Source organism: Ictidomys tridecemlineatus, chromosome 3 (genome assembly GCF_052094955.1).
Source record: "Ictidomys tridecemlineatus isolate mIctTri1 chromosome 3, mIctTri1.hap1, whole genome shotgun sequence".
Classification (NCBI taxonomy): domain Eukaryota; kingdom Metazoa; phylum Chordata; class Mammalia; order Rodentia; family Sciuridae; genus Ictidomys; species Ictidomys tridecemlineatus.
In genome coordinates, this window is record NC_135479.1 from 57,697,246 (window position 1) to 57,709,297 (window position 12,052).

General features: G+C 35.1%; 1 protein-coding gene across 1 annotated transcript in view; it reads left to right on the forward strand.

Moving 5' to 3' along the window:
* The window catches only part of Cox10 (cytochrome c oxidase assembly factor heme A:farnesyltransferase COX10), a 121,693-nt gene that overhangs the window by 5,577 nt on the left and 104,064 nt on the right, over window positions 1-12,052 (forward strand). The gene's annotated exons all lie outside the window — the stretch shown is intronic.

Below are 12,052 nucleotides of genomic sequence, written 5' to 3' on the forward strand. Positions count from 1 at the left end.
GTTCCCAAATAGCTTGAAACTGTAAATCCTTTATTAGTATTTTTCTTCTCTTCAATTTTATTAGGATTCAGAATCATGTTTTTTGCATTCTGTTTACACAAAATTGTAAATAGTATCACACTAGAATTGTTGTATTAAAACTAATCTTTCATTTATAATTAGAATGTTTATCTGCTTTTTCCTTGCCTTTAATGTTTGTATACCTACCACATTTTAAAAATGCAGTATTTTGAGTTCTAGAATAAAAAAAAAAAAATTGAGTTGTTGGACTTGCTGTGAACCCACAATGGCTACCTGGACTCCCAGATCACTTCTATGATTTGCTTCTTGGAGTGCCCCTGAGACTGTCCCATGGGCACAGGGGTAGAGACTGCTTTGCTGAAAGGAGGTTGGGAACCACTGGTTTGTTTATTTGTTTGGCTCATGCTAACACATTGACCCAAATTTTTTTTGTCTATAGTCGGATATCAACCCATAATTATGTCCTTTGGATGTGACAACAACCTTGTGAATCAGGACAAGCATTATTATTCTCATTTCATAGCTTTTAGATTACCTATTTGTGCTAACCCTGTTTAGGTAGTATGTCCTGAATCACTCTCAGATGATGAGGTTAAACCAAGTATTATTGAAGGACAGAAAGTGCTAAGTGATGTTATGGAGTCAGATGAACCGATGAGACAGGGAAGCTTTTGAAAGTAGAGAAGTATCAGGGAAAGATTGATGTTGTTCACTTGTCTTTGAAAATTCAGAGTGAAAGGAGGTAAGCTAGACAATTTCCTCCAACAGTGCCCAACTTCGCTTAATGAAAATATTTTTGGAGCGATGATAAATAGACATAGGGGGAGTTTGATGAAGGAGCTGAAGAATTTAGTAACTCTAAAGAGACTTGCATAGTGTAACTCTAGAGAGACTGATTCTACAGGTATCCTTGAAAACATATCTTTGTGCTTTATGCTAACTAGGCAAGAAATCACATTTCTAAAGAAGTTAATTTTTTGTTATTACACAAGTGGTCGGAGTGTCATGTTGTTAACATGTTAAGAATTACCAGAGATAAGTTATGGTCATATGGATGTCACTCAAGAAATGAGGCCTCTCAGTCTAATCCTTTGCTGTCCATTCTCCCCTTCACCTCTAGTCAAACATCTGTTACCAAGAGAATCTTTTGTAATATGTATAACATTTGCTTTCTTATCTTCATTTCCTAAGCCATCATTCCTAGTTCAAGTCACAAAGAAATGGAGACATTGTTTTTTTGCAATAGCTCCTAACTGTCCTCTCTACTTTTATTCCCGGCTTCCCTCTCCTCAACATGGCAGTTCATGCTACTCAGAGCTGCCAGACTTGCTTTGCCAAAATATTGCCTTCAGTTTTCCTGACCTGCACATATATACTCTTTTTCCATATTGCCTCCTACCTCGGCTGCCTGGTTTTAAAGGAACATTGTAATCTGGAATGGTTAAACTCTTCTCCACAATCATACCTTTCCCTTTCTCCATCTTCTACCCTGTGACTAGGATCAATCCTTTCGCCTATACTTGTTCTCCCTGTCTGTGGAAGACTGGCTTGCCTGTCTTATATCTAGTCAGATCCTCTCAACCTCTACAGTAAACTGGTTTTGGGCCTCAGTCTTGTTCTGATCCTGGCTGTGATATTTACTAGTCAGTGAGACTTTGAGACTATTTCCACATCTGTATATTAGGAATGATAATAGTGGTTTAGGAATGAAATCACATAATGCATCTAAACTCCCAACAGCATGCCTGAAGCAAAGGAGCCACTGAAAGGTTAATTGGCAGATGATTACAGATATCTGTTTGATTGTTTAAGATACATCGTTTCTGCCTGCACAGGGGCTTGAGGGAAATGAGCATTACCTAGGAAGGGAAATTGAGGAGGGGAATTTTAAGCAGTGACTGAAGCCTTTGTAAAGGCAAAGAAGCCAGTTCATCCTGGCATGTTTAGGGAATAGCAGTATGACTTTGAGTAACCTAGTATGGCTTAAGTGTCACATAGGAGAGGCACTTACTGAGATTGAAGAGTTAGGCAGAGGTCATGTTGAGAGTTGGGCTATTATACTACAGCAGTGGAAAGTTCTGGAAGGTTTTTTTTTTTTTGGAGGAATATGATCACTTTGTGATTTTCCTTATTTATCTTTTAAGTGTCTTAATTACTGTTAAATTAATATAGGTATGTTGTTTAAAAAAAGTTTAAATATACATCTTAAACTGAAAAAGTGCCTTTTCTGAAAAACTACTTGAAATATAGCCTTTTCTGTATATATACAGATATAATTGTTTTCTTTACCAGAAATAGTAGGATCATTTACTTTCTCTCCCTTTTTCCATATATTTACATACAGTTATAATTGTATAACTTGCAATTATCTTGTAAACATAGCTTTCACTGCCAGTATTCACCTCACAGCATACTGTTCCTTTAATGGATCTGCAACTCTTTAAGTATTCCTTTATAGGTAAGTATTTAGGTTATTGCTAACTTTTTGCAATTAAAAACAATTATTTGATTAACTGTGTTCCCATAAGTCTCTGGCATTATCTGTAAGATAAGTGTGTAAGAATACAGTGGCTTACTTTAAACATTTTCATTTTTGATGTCAACCAATTTGTTTCTGTCTCACTCTACTCCTACATGTAGTCTTTACCATTTTGCCAGTTTGTTCATTGAAAGATTTTTGTAAATTTTCATTGTGTAGGTTTTCGTGGGATTTATCATCTTTTTCTCTTATTTTGATCAGGTATATTTTTTCCTCCTGTTGTTTGCCTCTTGTATTTTTGATATCCCTTATATTCTTAATTATTTCTAATAATTAAATCAATAATAAATTTAAAACACCCAACACCATGCCTAACAGCATGGGAGGCACTGATAGGTTCATTTCCAATTAATTGCAAGTAAATAAAGAAAATTAACATTTTATCCATCACATTCATTAAAAATATTCCTTTTATACATAACCTTTTTCTTTTTCTTTAGTTGTGGTATTTTGTTGTTTTATTTTACTTCCCCACTGATTTTTTAACTTTTATTTATTCAAATTCATTGAGTCTTTTCATGCTGAGAAAATTTTACTATTGTGTAGTTACAAAAGCCTTCTTGTGAAATATTTGTATTTGTATATTCTCTAAGGTTTTGGGACCATCTGGAATTTATTTCAGTAGAAGAAAGATGAATACTTTTATATTAGTGCTATTGACAAAAGATCATCTGTTTTATAAATAAAGTCTTATTGGAACACAGGTATACCCACTCATACTATACTGATACATGCTACTTTGACAGAATTGAGTGCTTGGGATAGAAACCTTATTACCTAAGAAGCCTGAAATTCATCTGGTCATTTATAGAATGTGCTTGCTGATTTAAAAGAGTGTGGACTAGTGAGAGGCAAGAACAATGACAGACCAGTAGTGATAATCCTATGAGAAATGATTTGGGGTTAACCTGAGCCTGAGACAGGGAATGAGGAAAAGAAAGAGAAATATAATCAACAAGGAAATAGAATGAACAGAACCTTAGATTGCAATAGAGTGCTAGGGAGGCATAAAATAAAACATTGAGGACATGAAGTTGCATAGTTGAATAGTTTTATGTAAAGCAAGTATTCACCAGCTCCTGGTTCCTAGTCTAATTTATTATTCTAAATCTTACCCAGCTCTCTGAGATGGAGCAGTATATTGTCCCAGGAGCCAGAGTTCCTGTGCTAGCTGAGTGACATTGAACAAGTTCTGTGATCTCTTTGTGTCTTAGTTTACCTGTGTATAAAATAGGTATAATAGTAGTACTTACTTTAAAGTGTTGCTCTGAATATTAATCGAGTTCACATTTGCAAATTACATGCTTGGTGTATTAAGAGCTATACACATATTTCTTAAAAAATGAATGTGGTATTTGGTTGCCCCCATAAACATGTGAGTTTGCTTCCCCTCCTCTAGGAAAAAAAGTCTAGGCTTCTTCTAGAAAGAAGAAACAGGTTTGAAGAAAAGATGATGGTTTCAATTGTGCCAAGTGGAATTTGAGTTGCCACTGGCATCTAGTGGGCAGGTTGCTATGATGAACAGGAACTTGGGTAGAGCACTGGCCTGAGGGAACCAGGGATCATCAAATGGGGTTGGCAGTGAAACCATGGAAGTGAATAAGGTTACTGAAGTGTGTACAGAATAGGTCAACATGTAGAGTTGAGGAGAGCAGTGTATCAAAGGGCTTGTGTGTATTCCTCTCTTAAGGTTTGGGTAAGGCTTATAAGGGAATCTGCAAAGAAATGAGTGGTCAGAGGAAAGAAAACAGGAAAGAGTCCTGCCACAGAAGCCAAAAGAGTAGAACCTGAACTTAATAAAGGAAGTAATATGCACTGTCAAATGCTAGAGGTCTGTTGAAAAGCCCAACTAGAAAATTACCACAGCTGACAATTAGGAAGTCATTGTTGACTGATTGCTAAGTTAGGAAATAATTGTCACTCTTCTTTGAGTCATATGTGAGCTGCTTTAAATAGTTCACTTAATAATTAAAGTTTATTCCCATTTTCTTTATTTCATTAAGAACAGAGGAAAGTGTGAACTGATTTAAGATCAATATTTCTTTTGGCCACATCTTTCTTTATACTTTTTGTTTTAGTCAGTTTGTTTGTTGCTGTGACCAAAACACTAGACAAACGAACAATGTAGAGGAGGAAAAGTTTAGTTTAGTTTACAGTTTCAGAGGTTCAGTGCAACTTCATAGCTCTGGGTCCAAGATGAGGCAGAAAATGATGGTGGAAGGGTATGGGAGAGGAAGGCAGCTCAGGACATGGCAACCAGAGAGCTCCTGCTCACCAGGGACAAAATATGTACTCTAGACACACGCCCTGTGAACTACGTACTTTAGCCACCATATCCTTGGATTACTCCACTATTAAAGTTGTCATAACCTAATCATTTACCTCTGAACTTTCTTGCGTTGTCTCACATGTAAGCTTTAGGAGGAACACCACATATCTAAACTATAACACTGGCTTTGGTTGTATGTTTTTTTTTTAAGTTTTCTTTTTTAAAATATTTTTTAGTTGTAGATGGACAATACCTTTATTTATTTATCTTTATGTGGTGCTGAGTATCAAACCAAGTGCCTCACCCGTGCTATGCGAGTGCTTTTTCCACTGAGCCACAACTCCAGCCCCTATCATTTTTCCTTTTATGTGGTTTATATGGTTGAATATCTGAATTAGCATTTCAGTTTTTGATATGTAAAATATGGTTTCAGAGGTTGGTGGAATGAGATATACCCTATATATGTATGATTATACTACCCATATGATTCTGTACCACGTACAGCCAGAGAAAGGAAAAGTTTCCATTTCTGTACAGAGTGTTAAAATGCATTCTACTGTCAGTATAACTAGAACAAATTAAAAAGAAAACATGGGGTCAGAAATCTCAAGCAGTTATGAAGTTAATCATTTAATAATCATATTGTTGCTGGGCACAGTGGCTCATACCTGTAATCCCAGTGGCTCAGGAGGCTGAGGCAGGAGGATCATGAGCTCAGAGCCAGCCTCAGTAATGACAAGGTGCTAAGCAAATTAGTGAGACCTTTTCTCTAATAAAAACAAAATAGGGGTGGTGTTGTGGCTCAGTGGTTGAGTTCAATCCCTTGTAACCTCCTCCCCACCCAAATGGTAATCATACTGTTTTGTATAGTGTGTATTAACTCATTGGTTCCCAAATGTTAGTGCAGTAAGGAGCACTTATGGTGTGCTTGTTAAAATGGTGATTCTGGCCACTATCCCCAAAATTCACCTAGGGCAGAGTAGGACTCAGAGATCTGCATGTTTGACAGAATACGAAATGATTCTGATGCTTGTCGTCCCAGACACTTCAAAAAACTGAAGGAGGCATGATAGGCAGTCAATACCAGTCCCAGACCCAGTCATCTGTGTGGATTGGAGAAAACTCACCTAGTGAGAGCAGCAGTAGTTGGTTAGTCCAGCTGGAAGTAGGAAAAGGCAGCTGGGCAGAATATGAACCACATAACAGGCATACAAAAGCAAGATACAGCCAGAGAAAAAGGGAACCACAGCTTTACCTGCATCCACAGATGGAACAGTCCCAAGGCAGTAAATTTACCCTTGTATGATTTTATATATTCCATGCCCCAGGTTTCTAAATGTACTAATTGAATTAAAGTAATTTCCTTCTGCTTATTCCATTTGAAGAAGCAGCACCCTTTGGGTGACCCTTACCCACTTCTCTGACCTTTTTCCTCCCTATTAATTTATTACTTGAATTCTCATGTCTTGGTGTCAGCAGGATTTTTTCTTTAAGAAAATCCCTGATATCCATGAATTGATTTCTTTTGGACTCTTAACATCTTGGGCAATTCATTTAGAGCTAATGATAGTCAGGACAGAAATATCTGAGAGTCAGCGATCACTTTTATAGAACTAGTCTCTCCTTGCCTCCTTTTGTTTATAGCAGTAATATACCAAGGATAATTAAATGTAGAATAAGGGAGGGCCATATAGTGATCATCCTTACATTTCCTTTGTAAGATAGCTGGGGAGCAGCTGCCTGAAGCCTTGGCACTTAGGCCAGGATACCAGCCAAACATTTGCTGGTGTGAATGTCATTTAAAGATTTTTTTTTTTCTATGAAAGGAAGTAAGACTGAGTTTATAAAGAAGGAATAATATGTCTCCCTTGAGTTTCTCTTGCCAACTGAGCTATTTACAATCTGCTTTTGGAGTTTGTTGCATGGACCACACTAGGGTAAGGAAATTTTATTTGGATTAGGATCATAAGAGGCTTTAGTGACTCAACAGAGTTCATACTTAATATAGGTCAATAAAAAGCAGAACATTTTTCCTGACTAACATCTGTACTGAAAAGTTACAACACATTTCCTGAGACCAGAACACTAAAATAGATGTTTATTGGAACCGATAGATTATACTGTTGATGGAACTGATATAAACCTTAGTGTATGAATGTATAGATCTTTTTTTCTCCTAGAATCTAGAATACTGTGCTTTATTAAAAGAAAAAGATAAAGAAGAAAGGGTGCAAGATTTATTTTAGGTTGCTGGCTTAATTTTTAAAAGCCATATCACTGTAATATTCATTTATTATGTAGCTGTATCAAGGGGTTTTGCACATTTTATAAAAGTATTAATTGAATAGAATTATGATGATTTCTTGAAGTTTATATTGGAAATAATTACCTTAATGATATCTTACAAAATATTATAGTATAATTATATATCTATTAGTCTTTTTTATTTTATTTTATTTTTAGTTATTTTTAATGGTGCTTAATAGATACACATAATGGTGCAATTCACTGTGGTATATTTATACATGCACTTAGTGTAATTTTGTCAGATTCATTCTGCATTTCCTCCCCTTTCCTGTCTGTCCTCTCAATCTCCTTCTGCTCCATTGATCTTGCCTCTCTTTATATCTGACCCATTTTTTTTTCTTTATTTTGCTCTAGCTTCTGCATATGAGAGAAAATACTTGACGTTTTCTATTGTTTGAAACTTTAAATTCATGTCTATTATTTATTTTTGTGAATAAAATGAAAAATAGAAATAAAAAAAGAGAAGAGCCCCACTTAATTTCACCATGTCAAAATAATAACCATTTTTGAAAATTTGAATACATTTATTTAGTTTGTGGATTTTCTTCTATGCATATCATATATTTGTTTTTTAAATATGTGTAAGATAGTATAAATATTTTCTGTAATTTTTAAAAAGTAATGCTCTTTAATATGTTTTTGTAACTGTTAATTTTTTTAGTCAATGAGTCTATCCTATCTTGGGTGATTTTTTTTTTTTTTTTAATTTAAAGCAATATTTTTCTGAGGACAAAACCATAAAACAATGTACAAGAAGTCCCCAGTAGTTCATATAGTAACTAGACATTTTGCGTACAGTATTTCAGCTGTACAGTCTGTGTTTTAATGTTAGTAGCACAGCCTCTGGGGTTAGACTGGCTGGGTTCGAATCTCTGGTATACAGTTTATTGATTTTATGATCACAGGCACATTTTTTCCCATGTCTCAAAGCCTCAGTGTCTTCATCAGTAAAGTGGGGATAATCCCACCTGAAAGAATTATTTTGAGAATTATAAGGAATAATTCAAGTAAATAATTTAGTACCATATCTAGTAAATTTTCAAGAAAAGTTGATCATAATTATTATTAGGTTATATTCTGCTATATAACTGCAAATATAGTATCTTTTGTTTGATTTATAAAAAGGGTGTCATATCACAATCCGTTCACTTATTTGCCTTATTCCCTAAATAGTATACCAGAGACATATTTTATCAGTACAATTAAATATACTTTCTTTTTCTAAGGCAATAGTATTCCATGTGTGAATTGTATTGAATTTATTGAACCGTTTCCCTTTGAATGGATATTCAAATAGTCTCTAATTTCTTGTTATTAAAACTAATATTTGTTAATATTATTATGCATGTATCTTTGTAAGTATTTCAGAGGCATAGAAGTGTGCCTTTGTTTATAATGATATATGGCATACATCTGCATAGTTATACCATAATTTATTTACTTCTATTGAGGTAGTTTTCATTTTATTATTACTTTTATAAATGGTGCTGTAATGAATATCTTTGAAGCAAATTTATGATGATTTTCCTAGGATAAGGACATGCAAGTGCCTTGCTGGGTCAAAGGATATCCCATGCTTTTTAAGGCTTTTCACTTTCATTGAGAGATTTCCCTCAATAAAGGTTTACCAGTTGTTGCTGCTACCAAAGCTTACCCACCATACCTTTATCAGTGGATGCTAGATAATAGTGTATTTTTCTAAGTAACTACCAATTTGATATGTAAAAGTGATATTTTTCACAAATCAACTTATATTAATTTTATGTTTAAAAATATCTGTGAGGTTTTATATTATTTATCTGTTAATTATTTGTATTTCTTTCATGAATAGACTCTTTGCCTTCCAGACTTCTTCTCTGTCTTTCTGTCTTTATTGTTTATAAGGGTTTTTTGTTTTGTTTTGTTTTTCAGTCCTAGGGATTGAACTCAGGGCCCTACACATGCTTGACAAGTGCTCTACCACTGAGCTACATCCCAGCCCTTTTTAATTTTTATTTTGAAAGGGTCTTCCTAAATGGCCTGGAACTCCTGCCCCAGCCTCCTGAGTAACTGGGATAATAGGCATGTGATACCACATGTAGCTGAGGGTTCTTTAAAGACTTGATTTTATTTATTTAATCTGTTACATATGTCCTGTGTCTGATTTTTTGTTTGCTTCTTTTCATTTATCAGTGTTTTGAGGTGCAAAAGTTAATTTTACGTAACCAAATTTTGTTAATGTTTTTCCTTGGGTTTCTGACTTTTCTACATGTATATTTTATAATTAAATATCTATCTTTTTGTTAATCTGACACTTCTATGATTTCAAATTTGATGTTAAAATTATTTATAGAACATGTATTTTGGTTAGTATTATAAAGTAGACATTGAACCACTTTTTACTAAGTTCTTAACTAGTGTTTGAGTATCCTGTTTACAAGTTTAAGAATTTATGAAGCTTTATCCCTGTAATTACCTCCTTTCCTAGCCAACCCCAAAGTATTCTGCTAGTATATTAATGGGAATTTCAGTGTTTACATACTGATGTGGGGATGATCTGAGCCGTTACCATATTATATCACGTTCATTTATTCAGATCATCTTTTATGCCCCTGAAGTTTTATAGTTTTCTTTAAATAGATAAATACATTTTCAAATAAATTGATTTGGGGAAAATTAAAAAAAAAATTAGTTGATTATTTGTTGAATTTTTCCTCCCCCCCTCCCAGAAATACAATGAAATAATGATAAGATTATCTCCCCCTGGCTTTTTTTTTTTTGTATTAACACTAATTATTTCATTTTCTGGTAATTGCCTCTTTGTTACACTCTCTCTGCTTGCTTTCCTCTCTATAATTTTCCACTTCATTTGGAAAGGTCCTCTGAGATATGTTATGTACAGTACTGATTTGATTTTTTTGCTGTCTCCTTTTTATTACATCTCATGACTTTTAACATTCTACTAAGGTAGTTTTTCTTTCTTCACATTTTTCTTAAACAGATAAAGATCTGTTTTATATGGTTTGTTTTTTCTAGAGTGTAAAAATTTACTTTTTCTTATTCACCTGATACTCCCTGAGTGCCTGCTGTGTTTCAGTTATATTTCTAAGGTTGTGAACAGAATGAAGGGTGTATGGCTGATGTAAGCCACCTGCATGGATCTTTCTCTTCTGAGGAGATCTAGCAGTTTTATGGTGTATCATTTTCAAAAATACAATTAAACTTTTGCTTCCATGCTCCTTTTTTTTAATTAATATTGTAAAATCTTGTATGTGAGTTTGCATTGATCCATTTTGCCTCTCATCTTTATCCATTCTTGAATGAAGGCAAGACTATTCCAGAAGGTAGTTAGACCCCCAGATAAATATAAGCCCCATGGGAATGGGGCATTTGGTGTGCTTGCATTGTTATGTTCTTCCTGCCTGTAGCAACTCCTGCACATAGTAGGAGTTCATTATATATAAATTGTGTGAATGCCTAACAGTTTCACTTGGTATCATTGGACTTTTCTCACATTTTAAGCTAAAAGAATGGAGGTTATCTGTCTTTATACTGGCACAGCAATCCTTTGGCCTGAAGGAGAAAAGGAGGGAACAACCAGCAATGGAACTTTTTCTCAAAAAGATTTTTTCATCACATTTCTGAAACCATAGTGCCAGTATCCTTCATCTGTTTTCTTGCCACTGTTTTTTGGTGGGGCAGTGGTGGGATAGAACCCAAGCCCTCACACATTCTAGGTAGGTACGCTAGGCAAGTGCTGGGCTATACCCCAGACCCCAAGCCTCTGCCTCTACTCTGGGCATATGGAGTATCTGTGTCAACCTCTTCTCTGATGCCACTGCTTGGTGAGTTGGAAGAGTACCCCCACATGCCAAGGCCTGGTACTAGTGTGTGGCCTGCTACACTGGATGAAGTACTCAGAAAAATGTTCTGCATTGTCTCAGTAAGAATTATGTCAAGGGGGGCCCTGTTTTCTTTTTAGTGTGACCACAGTAGCCCTTTCTAGTTGTGATGCAGATGTCTTTGAGTATTCCTGTACTGTGATGGCGGAAGGTCTTCTAATGGAGTCTCCCCCGCCCAACTCATGGTCCATCCTCCCTCTGGCCTTGCTCCTCATCAGGAAGGAGAAAGGGGTATCATCAGGATAGCCTTTATTTACCATATTTATTCATTTCTTCATCAGTGGGTATTTAGTTAGTCTAATTTTTTGCTTTTCAAATAATGAAAGAAATGAGTCAGCTGTCTTTATTTAAGTCTCAGTTGTACTATATTTAACAACTGTTTCTTGAGGTTTTGAGTATACTCTCTTTATTCAGTTTATTGCTGATGCAGGTTTTTTCTCTTTACTTAATTTATTACCAATACAGGTTTTTCTCTGATTTTTGTTTTTATTCCACTATTTCAGTTGGTTTCTGGAAGGACTGAGATTGTGGAGATGAATTAGCCAATGCTCCAACTTGATGAAAGATATATTTAGTTAGGCTGGTCTGTTTTCTGATCATTTAATTATTAATCATTTTCTTAAATTAATTGAACTAATGATAAGTAGGGTAGTGTGATAGATGCTAGGGAAAGGTAACTATAAACTTCTTCTGAGAATGAGAAGTGTTTTGAACAAATTTTTGCAACATTAAAAAAGAGAGAAAGAAAAACTGGCTCAGTTTGATATGTAAGTGAAAACTTGAAAAACAGTAAACAGTAAATAGAGTTAATTTTTCTCACTGATTAAGTATTCTGAAGTTAAGAGTCTAGAGCTAGTGCATAAGGATGTCACCAGTGTACCTGGTACTTTCTTTCTCTCTGTCATCATGAGCTTTGTGGTTTTTGTCCTTTAGACCACAAGATGGATTACCTACTTGCCCCCTGCCCCGCCCCACCATCCTAATGTTCTGTTTCAGGCAGAAAGAAGGAAAGAGAGAAGAATGTGGAAAGGCAGG